Source organism: Phascolarctos cinereus, unplaced genomic scaffold (assembly GCF_003287225.1).
Source record: "Phascolarctos cinereus isolate Bilbo 61053 unplaced genomic scaffold, phaCin_HiC Scaffold_1;HRSCAF=81, whole genome shotgun sequence".
Taxonomy (NCBI): domain Eukaryota; kingdom Metazoa; phylum Chordata; class Mammalia; order Diprotodontia; family Phascolarctidae; genus Phascolarctos; species Phascolarctos cinereus.
In genome coordinates this window covers 131,229,748-131,248,618 of record NW_027555514.1, presented here as the reverse complement: position 1 = coordinate 131,248,618, position 18,871 = coordinate 131,229,748, and the positions used below count along the sequence as shown (strand labels likewise).

General features: G+C 35.5%; 1 pseudogene; it reads left to right on the top strand.

Moving 5' to 3' along the window:
- The first annotated feature begins 2,389 nt into the window (after positions 1-2,389).
- On the top strand, positions 2,390-16,731 carry LOC110206945 (uncharacterized; annotated as a pseudogene).
- Positions 16,732-18,871: the final 2,140 nt, after the last annotated feature.

The window sequence follows — 18,871 nt, the reverse complement described above, 5'->3', positions numbered from 1 at the left end:
AATTGCTCTCATCCACACATTCTTCTGGGAGAAGTCTTCACATGCTTGGAGCAAAGATACTGCAGTTCTTTGTCATTTCCTTCTCCAGCTCATTTTACAAATGAGGAAACTGAGGCAAACAGGGTAAAGTGACTTATCCAAAGTCACAGAGCTAGTAAGTGTCTGAGCCTATATTTGAACTCAGGAAGAGGAGTCTTCCTGACCCTGGCCCAGCACTCTATCCATTGAACCACTTAGCTGCTCATATGTCACATGGGTTGTCTAAATATACAGAGATGTCTCATGGATGGCATTGAATTCTGAGCCACTGTTGCAAAAGGGAAGAGAGTTAGGGGAAGCCAACTTGCTTTAGGTACAGGTAGTAGAGGGTAAGACAGGTCCCCGAAGCACTGTGTGATTGGGCTCTCTTTTCACCAGTCTCCAAAAGGGGTGTTAGACTAACATTGTATGTATCTGCTCCCACAATTATTTCTGGTCTAGAAATGGAATAGGTTTGGAACAAAAGCCACTTTTGTAGTCACTCTTAAGGAGGGAAAGTAGACCTTATTTTATACTCACAAGTTTATTTCCTTTCCAAAAAAACACTGATTACACAAAAGACCATCACAAATAGTGAATAGTAAAGAAATTTATCAATCCACAAAAATAGTAAATGAATTGGAGAAGCTACAGAGATTAGATTATGCCAGAAAAGAGACTAGAATGAATGAGTTCTATATATTGAAGAAAAATGAGATCTCAGCTCAAATTAAATCCAAAGTATCTAGAGAGGTAAGCTAGAAATTAGAGACATGTTGAAAAGCTGTCATTCCTTACATTTTTGCAGATTCCAAAGTCTTTCAATGTTTCCCTTCCAAAGACCATCTTGAATTACATGTGAATCTCCCTTTAAGAAATTTTGGCCCCAACCAATCCTGTCACTTACATAGTGTCGGAAATATAACCAGCATCTCTTGAGTATTCATTTGGAATTAGTTTTGTTATATAGAATAAATTACTGGTCTAAACAGACATTGTTTATTTTTATTTTATTTTAGTCAACTGGTTTTCAGTTTTCTCAGCAGTATCCTCTTGAATATATTCCTTTCCCAAGTGGTTTATCTTCTTGGATTTTTCAAACACTGGTCTATTGAGTTTGATTGTTTCTGATTCTTACTTATATAATATATACTACTGATAAACTTTTATATCTTATATAACTTTTATATTTTTTTAACCAGGAATGAACTTGTTTTCATGTTTTCTGCTTTATAATATAGTTGAAGTCTAGAAATTCCATTTCTACTTCATTCCTTATTTTTGTCACTCTTTTCCCAAAAAATTTTAGTCCTTTTATTTTGTCACATGTATTTTGTTATTATTTTGCCTAGTTTTATGACCTAACTCCATTGTTTAATTGCTATAGTACTAAACTTATAAATTGAGATGGTATTATCATTTTGTTCTGTAGATACAGCTCAACCATGAGTAATGTATGGAGACTATACCTATGATTTCACTTGTATAAGAAACTCCTGGGTGAGAAAACTCTGTATCAATGCAGGTTGGCCCCTTATTGGCAACATATAGTACTATAGATTCAGTTAGAAAATTGAGAGTCATACAGTCAGTATATTTCAGAGGTGGGACTCGAATTCACATCTTCCTGGCTCTAAGGTCAGTCTTCAGTGTTGTTTCCCCTTTGCAAACAATTAGCTTTAAATTTTAAGTATGTACTTTTAATCATATGAAACAGGGCCCTAATATCTGTATTTTCTTAGCTTTTTTTTTTTTAACATAAATGAATGGTGTATTTTGTCAAAGGCTTTTTCTGTATTCATTAATATGATAATGTAGTTTTGATCAGAACTGTGATTTTGTTTTAATGATTAACATGTCAAATGTGTTCTAATGCTGAATTATCCTTACATTCTAGTTATAGTCTTACACACACTAATATATAATATATGATATATAGTTAAAATATATACAAATACATAACAATAAGTACTTATAAGTGTGTATATGTAGTATATATATGTATGCACACACACATATACATATGTGTTTATACAGTCAGTCCTCAACATTCGTAGTCTAACTCTCAAGACTTCAAGCATTAGTGTGATTTTATTAGTATCCTCATTTTCACTTTCTCATTGGCAACCATGCATGTTCCAGGATATGTGTAGCATAGAAAAAAATGAGAGGCACAATGTGGAAAGTTTGTACAGTAGCTGGTATGCTACTAGGACGGTTTGCCATAATTGACTAGTTAGCTAGAGACATTGAGGCTGTTGATCCCATTATTGATTGCAGCCTCAAGGTTAAAAGTCAACTCACTTCTGCTGTGCTCCCATACTGCAAGACCTTTAAGGATCTCAAACAGAGCACCAAGCAGGTATTACTGATGAATTATTTCAGACTAGTGCATCCTTCACAGTCTCCAACACCATTCACCAGTTATGAAGGAGAGAGTGTTGGAGGTGATGTTGAGACTTCACCAGTCTCAGTGTCTTTCTTCCTTGGTTTTCAGGGAGTGGCCAAGGTAAAAAGGTTCACAGTGGTTTAGTATACAGTACAACACCCTCACACTGCCTTCTGACACAGTGGAAGGTAAGATTCAGGTTAAAAAATATTAAAAGTAAAAAAAAATGTTTTGTCTGTTATCCATGTCATTTTGTGTACTACATTTTATGGATTACTTCATGGTAACTATATTAGGAAAAGTGCATATTTTTGGAATTAATGTTTTATTATAAAAAATTGTATTCATGAAAGTATGTTTTCAGCAACCTCTAGCTAAAGATTACAGTTTTGGGTAGTTTTGGGAACCTAATAGGTTTGATGCATCAATAACAACATTTTGTAGGAATGTTACCCCTGCAAAAGTTGAGGATTGACTATATGTAGTCACACATCTATGCATATACATATACATATACATATATTAGTTTTACTTATGCTACCTTTATGTGAGTCTCTCCTTCCTAGTATTTCTGCATGCCCCCAAATATATTTGCTAGTGTCATTCCAAGTTTACTTAAATTATTAGTTTCCCTTTCTTTTTATTTATCTGTCGTTGCTTCCTCTAGCTTGTTGATCCTTTCCTTTCCCTCCCCAGATAAATGTCTCTTCAATCTGTGCCACTTTCACAACTAATTAACTTATGTTTGTTTGTTTGTTTTTATGGTTAGGCAATGGGGTTAAGTGACTTGCCCAGGGTCACACAGCTAGTGAGTATTATGTGTCTGAGACCATATTTGAACACAGGTCCTCTTGAATCCAGGGCTGGTGCTCTATCCACTGCGCCACCTAGGTGCCCCAACTAATTAACTTATGAAACATTCCTTTATGGAACCTTTTTCTAAGAAATTCCACTTTCTTTGTCCTCCCCCATATTTCGATCCCCTTTTAGTCTGTTCTAATTTTCTTGTCTGGCAACTATCAATTATATTATGTCTTCAGTGCCTAGCACAGGCCCCAAATGCCTAGCACAGTTGTATGAAAATTCTAAATCTTTAAGCATCTAGGATTTTTTTGAGATATGAGATTCCTTCTAAGAACTAGTAGATGGTCTTTGAGAATTGTTATGGGCAAAAAATTCACTGTTCTTCAGCCAAACTAATTAGAAGTCTATCTCACCCTGACTAGGCTGATCCCCAGAGAAGAGACATACAGTTCATCATTGGAGATGTCCTTGAACATTTGCCAACTTGATAAAGACTTCCAGGATCTGGGCTTCAGTGGTAGAGGTCTTAAGAATTCAAGGTCACCTCTGTGCTGTAATGAGGCATCATAGTAGGACCTTAGTGGAAGTCTTAATACAACTGATACTTAATAAATTTACTTCCTTGAGACCGTGGTTAAAAACCCATGGATGATTCTAAGTGTGATCTAACAAATATAAACTCTTTGCATTTCTAGGACTATGACTTTGATACTATGCTAGGAATACATTCCCTCCCCAGCTCAACCTTTTAGAGTCTGTTCTTTCAAGACTCATCCCGAGCACCAAGTTCCATGTGAAGGCTTTCTTGATGTCCTCAAGTGCTAGCACCTTTGCTCCCTAAACTACCCTGTAATTATCATATGTATATACCAACTATACATACACATCTTTTTTGCCCTGATAGAATATAGATATTTGAAAGCATGACTTTTATTTCAGTCTGTGTATTCCCAGAACCCAGTATGGTACCTGCCACACTGTAGGCTCTTAAGAGATTTTTTTATTGATTGACTGACCTGCCCCTTTCTTGTTTTCATTGCCTTATGGCTTTGTCTCTTGATTTTGATTCTATCTGTGTCCTCATACCCTATTGGTGGATTGAAACCTAACAGATTTGCTATACTGTACTGTACATTACCTATATTCATCATCTGCTTCTGGGCCTTTGAGGCTCTAGTTTGACTCACTGATAACTACTTTTCAACAGATATACCCAAGTTCCTGCTGGGGTACAGCAAAGCCTTTGTACTGTTTATATGCTATTGTGCCCCAGATTTGGTGCTATGAGTTCAGGGAGATATCATACCTAGTTGGCTCAATCAAGGAAAGCTTCATGAAATAAAGAGAATTTGAAGCAGGCTTTGAAGCATGGATCAGAAGAGTAAAGTTTTAACAGTAGAGATGGAGTGCAGGAGGTATTTCTAGGATAATGAATAGAGTAAAAATCCGGAAAGTAAAAAATATAGATGGAGATGCTGAGTAGTCTAGAATGAGTGGTAAAGGAGAGGGAATAAGCATTTATATGGCACCTAATATGTGCTAAGCACTAAGTGCCTTACTTAATATTTTCTCATTTGATACAACAACCCTATGAAGTAGATGCTATTATCATTTCCACTTTGTAGATGAGGAAACTGAAACACACAGAAGTTAAGTGACTTGCCCAGAGTTATACAGGTATCAAGTGTCTGAGGCCACATTTGAACTCAGGTCTTCCTGATGCTAGGACCCGAACTCTATCCACTGTGCCACCTAACTCCTTCTGAATGACTGAAACATAGTTTTATTAGGGAAGCAGTGCAAGAAAGAACAGGTTAAAGTGAGTGATGTCAAATTGTAGAGAATCTTGAATTCCAAGCCAGGTTGCTTAGGAGTCAGTAAAGATTTTAGAGAAGGGAAGTAGCTTTGAAGAATTGGATTGGGATAGTGAAGGACAGAGATAAAGCAAAGCTGGTTCCAAGGTTTTGAACCTATGTAACTATAAAAATGATGGAAGGATACCTGTTATATATATTGCAAGAACCATGGTAACATTCAGAGTAGTAGCATAGATTCAGGACATTTAGGATAGATTTATTTGGCAGCAAATAAATGGCAGGTCTATCTGTGGCTTAGATCATATTTAAGATACAACAAATGCTGAGAAGGAGAATGAGATCATTTCCTCTGATTCCCAGAGTTTATCCATAGAGTCACACCTGCTAGCAAAATAGTTGGGTTAGATGGGGCCAGTGCCTCTCTCATGAATTTTTTTTTACCTTTGGATTGAACACAAATACATCCTATTCCAAATTCAAGATGGCTCAGTGCATAAGGAAGGAGTAAAGATGGATGGAGTGAGTAGGAAGAAATTTCCTATCAAATTAATTCCAGCTCCTTAGCCTGGCATTTAGAGTTGTCTGCAATCTGACACTAGCCCGCCTCTGCACATATAACTCCTACCTCTCCACCCTGATCCAGAAGTTTTTGAAGGGAGAAGGAGGCATACCTGATGTGCTATTCTGACAGGTTCACGTTTTGCAAACGTGCAGATCAAAACTTCCCAAGGCTATCTTGCCTTGTGTGTTTCAAGTTCATATTGTTCTGTGAATTTGACATCGAGGATTTACTCAGAGCTTTGGAGGCCTTCCTCTGGTATTTCGATCGTGCCCCATTTTGTTGCCACATTTGTTTTGCTTGAGTTGTTTCCTGTAGCTGCTGTACCTTCCACCCTACCAGTTGAAATCCTACCCATTTATTAAGGCCTAAATTAAAGGTCATCTGAGCTGTGAAGCCTTCCCTTATTACGAAAGTTAGTAATAGTTCTACTACCTACACATCACATCCTATACTGGGGGAAATCTATTTTTTATATATCACTTTGTAGTATAGTCACATGTCATATGCTCTACCATACAGAAACTAGTGATTGAGACAGTTCATCTTTGCACTTTTGCTCAATTCTCTGTACTTAGGGAACGTGTAAGCATGTATTGCGGTTCTAGTAGAAGTTGGTTCTTTAGACAATTTGAGCACTACAACACCAAAAATAGTGCTGCTGATAATGGAAGGACTGGCTTTTGATTTCTTCACATGATTATGTTTCTGCCATTCTGGAATTGAGTTGGATTTATATTTATATCTCTTAGTAGGTATACTCCTGTCTTTAGTTCCCATTTACTTCTCCAACACTCCTTTTTCTTATCTTTCTTGTTCTTCAGACCTCAGTATACTTGGAATGAGCCAAAGATACTAAAAATTCAAATGGGTCGGTATTGAAATTGTCAGGCTGCAGTTGATGTCTGTTAAAATAAGTGATCAGAAAGCCAAAGCATAGGGATAAATAATCCATCTTAACATTGTCTGTGTAATCTCAACTTTACTCCCAACATTAAAACATTGAAAGACAGATTTCTTTTCTAATTGATTGACAAATTCTTTTGCATTTATTTGAGATAGTATACTATAATGGAAGGGGCACTGAACTTGGCTTCAGGAAGGCCTGGATTCAAAAGCTGAACCAGATATTTAATAGCTATATAACCCTGGGAAACTCACGCAATCTTTCTGTGCTTCAATTTTCTCATCTATAACAGAAAGGGTTTGGAATCAGTAGCCTCTCAGGTCCCTCCCAGTTCTAAATCTATGATACTGTGATTTTTCCCAAGAAGTTTTATGAATATTTAAATTAGTGTCTTAATGCCATATTCTTTTTTAGCTGTGATGTATGTACATAAACTCCTAGAATCTTTGGATGTTACAGAATGCTAATTTTGAATGCTTGAGAGTGCTAATGCCTATTCATGCTTAATAAATATCAATTGATAATTATGATTCTAGGCAGAGCATAGTGACTGAGTCCTAACCAGAGCAGAGAGGACAAACAAAACATGAGAGTCATGCAAAATAAGCAAATGGCAGGTTAGGTGGAGGATGAATTTAACAAGAGAAAAATAAATTCCAGTTGTGGTAAAACACTTAATCCTTTTTGCTTTGGACTTCTGAAATCTTATTTTCCAAATTTTAGATGATTTAAATTATTAGTAAATTTAAAAATTGGGGGAAGGAGGAAGGTACTAGTTACTTGCTTGAAACTTTGATGTCTTTTTTATTTGTGAACAAGTTGAGGTGATAAAAGACTAGTAGCAAAGCAGACATAAAATAATTTTCATTTGGCTTTGAAAATGTTATTAAAAATCAGCCTTGCATTTTCTCCTTGATAAGTCTTGTCCCAAAGACCTGCAGTGTCTACTGTGTTAAGTGTTGGGTTCAAGAGATTGAGGGCAATGACTGACATCAGGTTCCCTTTTCCTTCCATCTCCTTGAAATCTCACATCGCAATACATCTGTTTTGTTGATTCAGAAGAGCACTTGAGATGCTTTACAGTTGATTTTGACAAGTGCTACAATTTGATAGGGGTAGATAATTCTTGCTAAGATGATTTCAAAAGTACAGAAATTATACTTTTGAGTAGATATTACCTTTCTTTATGATCAGAATTTTCATTTAATATACTGTGCACTTAAGCTTAGTAATCACATTTCCCTTAAAAAAAAAAACAGTATGTTCTTTGATCTCATCTATTAAAAGATTAAAAATTAAAACACTATTCTAAATAAGGCTTCTTTTTATACTTTGAAGAAAGAAGACATAAAATCCTTTTTTTAAACATTTTCACTCCTAATCTCTTTCCTCCACAAATGTAGAGGTTTCTGAATCCCATGCAAAGTCTGAATATTATTACTAATTAAATAAGGTTCTCCTGGTCATGTAGCTGGGCTGGTTGAAGTAAATCTTGAGTCTATTTTCTGTTGGTCTCTATATTAATCAGCATTATTGCAGTGACCATAGGCTTATTGTGGTTTGAAGAATTAGTTTCAAAATGAAAGAAATTGGTGGCTTTTTTAATTTTTCTAAAGAAAACTCTTTTTATTGCATAAAATCTCCTATCAGGATTATTTGTGTAAGAAATCAAATTATGATATAATATTTGCTATTTAATATTGAGAAAATTCCAGTTGGTGGATGAGGTGATCATTACTCCAATTGTTTCTCTCTCTCTCTCTCTCTCTCTCTCTCTCTCTCTCTCTCTCTCTCTTTCTCTCTCTGTCATATCATATAAATGGCTGCAAATTTTAAAAAGTCATAAGGAACATATAATGATGTATATCCTAGTTCACAGGATAGTAATTCAAGGTGACAAATTAATTTATGAATCCAGGATTTTCAGCCTAGTTTTCAGTGCCCAGGTATAAACACCCACCTGGGTCATAGAAATCTTCACCAATGGTAAGAATAATGGAATCATAAAAATATCTTCCCTTTGGGTAGTATTTTATCATTTACAAAGGGCTTTCATAGATATTCAATTGTTTGGTTAATAAAGATATTTTATCTGTATGATTAAAGCTATCCCAACTCTTCCATGCATTTAAGACCAACACATTTCTTCCCTTCTCTTCCATAAATTTATACATTATACAAGAATAGATCAGACAGGAAACAAACAGCTCACACAGGGTGACCTTTACAATTGTATTGTATATTCCCTCTTCCCAGATGGATAGTGACAACATTTATTACTAGATTTCAGAGGTTTTGTCCTTTGTACCTACCCCGTTATTTTAGATATCCTATTGCTGGCCCATATACCACCAGCATACCTGATCCCTGATGTAAAGCCCCAACCTGAACTACTGAATATTTTCTTCATAAAACAATCAGGTCCAATATCCCAACTAAATGCTCTTTACAATAGCTTGTACTTCTCGCTTTCTTTCCATTCCCAATGCTTCCTCCCTGGTTCAGGCCCATAGCACATAATATCTGCACTTATGTAATAGATGACTAACTAGTTTCCTTGCCTCAGACATTGTGTTCTTCCAATCCACCTTGACTCCCGATTCCTGATTAATCTTTCTACAGTACTGGTTCCAACAGTTAGGCAGCTGGGCTAATCTGTAACTTCTCTTCTAGCTTTAATGAACCTATGAAGCCATATAGGGTATTAAGGATAAAATAAAGATTGGACACTCAACCCACTGATGGTCAAATAGGAGGGGACCCTTTCACTGTGCAAAATAAATGTCTTGAAAGAGAGGTGGAGTGGAGTTGAAATTAAGTGGAAACAGTTGACATGTTAAAATATTGATGCCTATAACCATATAAGAACTTGTTTGCTTTCTTTTGCCTATGTTAGATCTGTGAAATTATACTTGTTCTGTGGTGTAACAACTGATTAAATCAATCACTGATTTATTCAATCAAGCATTTTTAAGCCCCATTTTGTTCTAATAAATTTGTTAAGATAAGGACCAGTTCTAATTTGTATTGATTCACCATCTGCTTGGAATTCAATAGTTACATTGCATAATTTACCAGTATTCTCCAAGTTATTGTTGAACTTCATTCTTATATAAATAGTGAAGGCAAAGAAAGTAAAGGAATATGCCCATAGTCCTTAATACCTACACATATATGCATATATATATATATATATATATGTATGTGTGTGTGTGTGCATGTGTATAACTATAGTTGCTAACAATATTTCCCTTTACATTACATTTGAATTTATATATGTCAAAAATGTGATTTTATTTCTTTTTAAAATAAATTGGAAGTACTAGTCTGGGTATATGATTATTTTATTAACTGATAAATCAGCTGGCTCTCAAGGGCATGGAGGAAGCAGATTCATTTAATTTACAAATAAACTGTCCATTCAACAACCCCAGCTATTGTAAGAAATATGTACTGAGTAGCAAATTCTCTTAGGTTAAATGTAAAACTTCTTTTTTTAATTCCACTGAGAACTGAAACAAAAGTAGTGTGTCATATATCATACACGTGAAGAATAAACCAGCTGAATTTTTTAAAGTCTCACATCTGTATATATGCATATATATGTCTATGTGTGTCTGTGTATTTATGTATGTATATGTATATGCACATATTTGTGTGTGTGTGTGTATATATGTGTATATATATATATATATATATATATATATATATATATGTGTATATATATATAGGTACTGAACCCATGATTTCATTGATAAGAGAACTCTTGAGTAAGGAAACTTTATCTACCAATGCCAGGTAAGACCTTCTCTCTAATTCACAATGTTTAAAGTTTGACTAGAGCACTGAGAGGCTAAAGAACTAGCCTAGCATCACAAAACCAGTATGTATCAAAGGCAGTATTTTAACCCAGTTCTTCCTAGCCTTGAGTTTACTACTCTATCCACTATGAGACATTGCCTCCACACACACATATACATGCCAATGTATGTAGAGATAGATAGGAAGATAATATATATATGTATATGTGCATATGGATTAGTTTATTTAGACCAGAGATTTCATTGGTGAAGTAGAAACTCCTTCTAGCCATGTGAATTGGTGAAATGGCTATTACTTGTGTTAGGCTTCTGAAAGGTTGTGACTAGTTCATGGTGACATGAATAGTATGTGTCAGAGGGAAAGCCTGAACCCAAGTATTCCTGACTCTAAGGTTGGTCCTCTAGCTGTAACATCATGCTCCCCTCCCCAACGAATAAATTGATGGTGTGTGATGTTCATCCTTCATTTTCAAAGAGGACCAAAGACATCATGGGGTGATGTCTTGACTCCTGTGTGAGTTGGATTCAAGTAAGGCAGAGCGGTACAAAGTCGTTAGCCTTACTCTCTTTTCCAGAGTCATTGAAGTCCAGTGGAAAGACTAAAGGCAAGACAAATGGCTGTGGTCCAGGATGCAGTGATGGCCTTAGGATCTTTGCTGTCTGACCAAGCTCTAAGCATTTCACAGCACCTGCTTCAGCTGCCCAAATACTTAACCCTGTTTGCCTCAGTTACCTCATCTGTAAAATGAATTGGAGAAGGAAATGGTAAACCACTCCATTATCTTTGCCAAGAAAACCTCAAATGAAGTAATGAAGATCTGGACACACCTGGAAACAACTGAACAACAACAATGCATGGGGAAATTTGCCTGTCACTGACAAATGGGATCAGTTACCCTGGTAAAAGTAATAGATCCCTGCATCAATCAATAAGCATTTATTAAGCACCTACTTTGTGCCAGCTACTGTGCTAGGTGTTACTGATACAAGTCCAAAGAAAGGAACAATTTCTACTCACAAAAAGCATATGTTCTAATGGAGGAGGTGACATGCACACATTTAAATGTGTACACGATAAAATATAAAATGAACAAATACAAAGCAATTAAATACAAAATAGTTTAGTAAGGAGGGTACTAGCAGTTGTGATTCAGGAAAGACATCAAATAAAAGGCAAAAAGATTTGGCTCTTGAAGAAAGAGAGGGATTCTATGAGGTTGAGAGTATGTTTTAAGGCATGGTGAGTGACCATTGCAAGGGCACAGAGGTACTACATGGAGTGTCATGAGTGAGGAACAGAGAGAGGGCCAGTTTAGTTGAATCACAGAATGTAGGAGGGAGACAAGGTTAGAAAGAAAGGTTGGGATCTGGTTGTTTAGAGCTTTAAAAGCTGAACAGAGGAGTTTATATTTATCTTAGCAACAATAGGAAGGCATAGAGTTGAATTAGTAGGGGAGCTGATAGAGTCAGATCTATGCTTCAGCAAAATTACTGTGGCATCATTGTATAAGGTGAACTGGAATGCAGAGAGAGTTGAGGAAGAGAAACCAATTTGGAGACTTAAAATAATCCAGGCAATGAGGTCAGGTACTAAGGTGGAGGCTATATGAATGCAGAAATAAGAAATTATATGCAAGAGATGAGATGGAGGTGGAAACAAATGATTTGACAAAAAATTGGATATATGGGGTGAGGGAGAGAGGAGTCAAGATAATGCTGAGGTTACAAACCCTGGAGCCAGGAAGGATGGTGGTACCTTTGACAGAAACAGGGAAGTTCAGAGGAGAAGGGGCTTTTGGAGAAAAGATAATGAATTCTCTAGATACGCTGAGATGAGATGTTTCTAGGACATCTAGTTTGAAATGTGTTTTAGGCAATTGGTGATGTGACTTTCTCAGGGGAGAGACTAGTACTCAATGGATAGACCTGTGAATCATCTGTATGGAGATGATAGTTAAACCCATGGGATCCGATGAGGTTACCAAGAGAGTGTATAGAGAGAGAAAAGGCAGAACCTTATAGAACACCCACATTTAGGGGACATGGTATGAATGATGAACTGACAAATTAGATTGAGAAAGTGTGGTCAGATAGGTAGGGGGAACACAAAGAGACAGTATTGTTATGAAAACCCAGAGAGAAAAGAATATCTAGTAGCAGAGGGTGGTCACCAATTACGAATGAGTAGGATGATGACTAAAAAGTCAAATTAGAAAAGCTTAAGGTGTGAGTGAGAAAAGGGGAGGTGGTGCTTCTTTAAAGAATTTGATTGAGAAAAAGAGAGATAATGATAGCTTCAGGGGATGATAGGATCTAAGGAAGGTTTTATAAAGATTGGGAAATTGGATAAAATAGTTTTGCACATAATCATACACAAATGCACAAACGTATATAAATACATATATACATATGTACAAAATCATATTTAGGCTAAAAATTTTTTCTTGGTGAGATGGGAAGGAACTCCCATCCCACCATTAGTGTTATCCCACACTTTCTAAACATTATGGCTAGAAATGGTTCAGCTATCCTCATCTAATACTTATTTTTTGTCACTTCCAATCTTATTGATTTTTTTTACATTATATGTATTTATAGATTATTCCCACGTTGTGAGAGGTTTCTTGTAACAACATAAGGTAGTTAAGTAAATCTAATAATACAGTGACTTCATCTAAAAATGTCTGGACATTTCATATATATTAAACCTTCACCTCACTATTTAAAAAAACAAACCAAAAAAACAAACAAACCCAGAAATTTATTTTCTCTCCAGTTTACACTAACCCCCACGCCCAACCCAATAAGAAAGAAAAGAAACAAAACAAATTTCCTGTAACAAATATGCATAGTTAAGAAAAACACATTCTTCCAATGGTGGTATGCACACACACACACACACACACACACACACACACACACATACACACTCACATGTGCATGTGTTTATGTATGTGTGTATATACATATACATATGTGTATATGTCCAGACTCCAAATCCATTATCTCTCTCTAATACATAGCATGTTTCACCATTGGTCTTTTTATTTATTTTACTTATCATAGTTCTTACAGTTTTCAAAGTTGTTTGTTATTATAGTGTTATTGTCATTACACAAATTATTATCTTGATTCTGCTCATTTAATTCTTTTGCAATTTATAAAATTACTCAAAATTATCCTTTTTGTACTATTACTTGGTACTTTCATTTTATCATCTTTTTTTTCTTCACATATTTTAAGGCTTGAGGTTGAGTAGGTATATATGTGTGTGTAGGTAGTTATATTTGTGTGATTGCTAAACATCATTGTTGGGCTAATATCTATAGAGAACCAGGATTAATAGATTAGTGTTTTTTTAAGAGTTTTATTTTTAGCAATTCATTCATTAACTTAAATAAGAATGAATTTCTTGATGACAACTATTACTTTAGGATGAGAAAAGTTTGAGTGAAATGGGCCTCTCACAACCAAAGGCATAAAAAACATATACATTTGCAAAATGTAAGTATATTATCTCTTTCTGAGAGGTAACAATGATTTTAATAAAGAAAAAGGATTTTAGTTCTATCAAATAAAAGCTTATGGTTGACAATTTCATATCCTTTGACCATTTATCAATTGGGGAATGACTTAAGTTCTTATAAATTCGATTCAGTTCTCTATATGTTTGAGAAATGAGGCCTTTATCAGAAAGACTGGCAGTAAAAATTATTTCCCAGCTTCCTGCTTTCTTTGTAATCTTGGTTGCGTTGGCTTTGTTTGTACAAAATCTTTTTAATTTAATGTAGTCAAAATTATCCATTTTGCATTTCCTAATGTTCTCTATCTCTTGTTTGGTCGTAAATTCTTCCCTTTTCCATAGATCTGACAGGTAAACTATTCCTTGCTCTCCTAATTTGCTTATAGTATTACCCTTTATGTCTAAATCATATACCCATTTTGACCTTATCTTGTTATATGTGAGATGTTGGTCTATGCCTAGTTTCTTCCATACTATTTTCCAGTTTTCCCAGCAGTTTTTGTCAAATAGTGAGTTCTTGTCCCAGAAGCTGGGGTCTTTGGGTTTATCATACAGTAGATTACTATAGTCATTGACTACTGTGTCTTATATACCCAACCTATTCCACTGATCCACAACTATTTCTTAGCCAGTACCAAATAGTTCGATGATTGCCACTTTATAATATTATTTTAGATCTGGTATGGGTAGACCACCTTTCTTTGCATTTTTTTCATTAATACCCTTGCTATTCTGGACCTTTTGTTCTTCCAGATGAACTTTTTATTATTTCTCCTAGCTCTATAAAATAATTTTTGGTAGTTTGATTGGTATGGCACTGAATAAATAAATTAATTTAGGTAGAATTGTCATTTTTATTATATTAGCTTGGCCTACCCATGAGCAACTGATATTTTTCTGATTATTTAGATCTGTCTTTATTTGTATGAAAACATTTTGTAGTTGTGTTCATATAGCTCCTGGGTTTGTCTTGACAGGTAGTCTCCCAAATATTTTATATTGTCTATAGTAATTTTAAATGCAATTTCTCTTTCTATTTCTTGCTAGGATTTGTTGGCAATATATAGAAAATGCTAATGGTTTATGTGGGTTTATCTTATATCCTGCAACTTTGCTAAAGTTGTTAACAAGTAGTTTTTTAGTTGATTCTCTAAGTATACAATGAGACTAATAGAGTTTTATTATGATAATTCACAGGTCATAGCAAATACTCTTTTTCAACAACCCAAAGGGCAACTCTACACATGTACATCACCAGATGGTCAATACAGAAATCAGATTGATTATATACTTTGCAGCCAAAGGTGGAGGCTCTATACAGTCCATTAAAACAAGAGCTGGAACTGACTGTGGCTCACATCATGAGCTTCTCATTGTAAAATTCAAACTTAAATTGAAAGAATTCAAAATTCAAAATTAAATTGAAGTAGGGGAAATCCTCAGACCACTTGTTGTTTGTCCTTCATTCTGGAGGACCAATAATATTACAAGGATGATGTCTTGACTTGCACATGAATTGGATATAAATGAAGCAGAGCTGTGCAAAATCATCAACCTCACTCTTTCCTCCAGAGTCATGGAAGTCCAGTGGCAGGACAAAAGTTAAGATGACTGGTGATGGCCCAGGATGCAGTGTGTGATGCTACCTTTTCTAAATTCAGGTCTTTCCCAGGTCTCAGTTTGTCTGAGACAATGCCCATTCAGTGACTAATGGCCAGGCAAGAATTGAGACAGAAGGTGGCCTAGTTTACCATCACAGAAACATCAATCTGGGAGGGAAAGACCCTAAGAGTTTCTGGCCAGAATAGAAAAAAGTTGATGTTTACACTCATTGTAAGCCATCAAAACCTAAAACATGATCCACCATACCATATAAGGATGAACTAAATAACATCTCTTATGGAGATGAAGTGGAACTGATGAATAGATTTAAGGGATTACATCTGATAGATAGAGAGCCTTAAGAACTATGGGCAGAGGTTTGCAATATGGTACAGGAGACAGCAACTAAAAACATTCCAAAAAAAAAAAAAGAAAGAAAAGCAAGAAAGAAAAATAGCTGTCTGTTGAGACTACTAATAGCTGAGGAAAGAAAGTGAAAGGTAAAGAAGAAAGGGAAATATATATTCAAATGAATGCAGAATTCCACAGAATAGCAAGGAGATATAAGAAGGTTTTCTTAAATGAGCAATACAAAGACAAGGAAATAGTAGATTGGGAAAGACAAGATCTCTTCAATAAAATTAGAGATATGAAGGGATAGGTCGTTTTGTTTTGTTTTGTTTTTGCAAAAATGGGCATGATAAAGGACAAAAATGGTAAGAATTTAACAAAAGGAGAAGAGATCATGAAGAGATGGCAAGAATATACACAGGAACTATACAAGAAAGATCTTAATATGATTGATAACTGTGATCGTGTAGTTACTGATCTAGAGCCAGATATCCCAGAGAGTGAAGTCAAGCCAGCCTTAGGAAGCATTGCTAACAACAATAAGGCTAGTGGAGGTGACAGAATTCCAGCTGAACTATTTACAATCTTAAAAGACAATGCTGTTAAAGTGTTGTTCTCAATACACCAGCAAAAAACTCAACAGTGGACATTAGATTAGAAAAGATCAGTTTATATCCCAGTCCTAAAGAATGGCAATTCCAAAGAATGGTCAAATTACTTAACAATTGCATTCATTTCAGCAAGGTTATGCTTAAGTTTCTGCAAGCTAGGTTTCAGCAATATGTGAAGTGAGAATTATCAGGAGAGCAGGTTGGTTTTTGAGGAGGCAGAGAAGCTAGAGACCAAATTCTAACATTTCCTGAATTATGGAGAAAGCAAGAGAGTTCCAGAAAAAAAAAATTACTTCTGCTTCATTGACTACACTAAAACCTTTGTATAGATCACAGATAAATATGTGAAGTCCTCAAAGAGAGGGAAGTAACATTATCTTATTTGTCTCCTGAGGAACCTATATGTGGATCAAGAAGCAACAATTAGAACTGAACATGGAACAAATGAGTGGTTTAAAATTGGAAAAGGAGTATGACAAGGCTGCATATTGTCACCTTATTTAACTTATATTCGGAGTACATCATGTGAATTGCCAGGCTGGATAAATCAAAAGCTGAAATTAAGATTGCCAGGAGAAATATCAACAATCTCAGATATGCAGATGATACCTCTCTGATGAGAGAAAATGAAGAAAAATTAAGAAGCCTTTTGATGAGGTGAAAAAGGAGTGTTTTAGTTGGAGCTCTGCTTGAAGATCATGTGGTCTTCTGGCTGATTGAGAATGTGTTGACCTACGATGTGCAAAATGAGACCAATGACCTGATGCATCCAAATGGCTGAACACTTGATTATCATTTACTGTCAGTTGTTTTAACTTAGGCTCTTCATTTAATCCACAAAATTCTATATGATTTGGGACCCTGTTTGTCTTGATCATGCTCATACCATTGTAAAAATTAACACCAAACAGAAAATCTCTATGCTAACAGTCCTTAGGTTTGAACCATAAAAGACCCAAATTAGTATGTGACATAGAAGACTCTGGCCCTAGAAATAAGCTGATCATGAGTTGATGATTCTAGAGCATGGTGATCTTTGTAGCAGAGTGCAAAATCTAACGAACAAACATTTTTAACATATAGTAATCTTTCTTAGAAGGCATCACCAAACATGAGTACAATATCCTTTCTAAATGATGCCTCCATTTTTTTCTAAGTGTTTAATAGACAGGTCCATAATAATCCTATTGATTACAGTACTTCCTTCTTAGAATCAAAGTTATAACAATCTACTTGTGTTATCCTGGGCAAGACAGTTAACTTATTTTGGTCTCATTTTCTTTTTTTCTAGAAGTTGGAGGTTTGGCTGCATGATTTCTAAAGTTTCATTATGACTTTAAACGTCATTATTCTAACATAACGTTAGTATATGTGATGATTGGTAAGCAATGAAATTCAACATACACACGTTTTCAGTCCCACCTCAAATTCCTTAAAATAAGGTATGCCTAATGTAATATGTACCCTAAATTGAAAGAAGAAATGCAGTATAGCCAGGAAGAATGAGCATTCAGAGAAAGTGCACATGCTTTTTCTCATCTCCTGAGTAATCTATTTTTAAAATTATTATTATTATTATTATTTGGTGAAGCATTTGGGGTTAAGTGACTTGCCCTAGAGTCACACAGCTAGTGAGTGTTATGTGTCTGAGGCCAGATTTGAACTCAGGTCTTCCTGACTCCAGGGCTGGTGCTCTATCCACTGTACCATCTAAGCTGATATTTTAAAAATATGTTTGTGGTATTGTGTATATGCTGGTTCTCTAGCCCTCATTTCTTTCTTAAGGCTTCAGGATTTTGTGATTTTGTTCAAGTGAGTTCTTCCTTCACTGCTGCAGACTGCAATCAACCTTTTCACAAATAAAGAGCTGGTCCTTAAGAATAGTTCTAATGGAGTTCATCCCTCTGTGACCATCCTACTGGTAAAACACTTGACCCTTAGTTAGGCTGTTCCTTAGACATTAGACATGGAGCCCAGTATTAGGCTTATATTCAAAACCCTTTTAGTGTGGTAGAACCTTCCAGAATTTATTCTCCAATGGCATAGCCTTCAAGAACCCAGGGCCACCTCATGAAAGGTCAACGATTTCATATGTATTAGGATCTCCTTTCCTTATGGCCCATCAGTCTATAGATTAGTAAAAGGGCTCTAAGGAGTTGCTTAATATACAGAGAGGTTAAGTTGCTTAACCACAATCACATAATTCAGGGGAAGAACTCAATTCAAAAACATTTATTAAGTGCTTGCTACTGTGATAGGGAATTCCCATTGAGGGAACCCCTACTATGAATGAAAGTGGTCACCTTCACTGTAACTTATAATCTTAGAGAGTTTCCTGCAACACTGAGAAATTCCCAGGATCACTCTGACCCAAAAAGACTTTGTGATACCATGCTGACTCTCAGACATACCAATATTTATTGCAAAAGCCAGAATTTAATGTGTCATCTGTTTTCTACCATCTTCAAT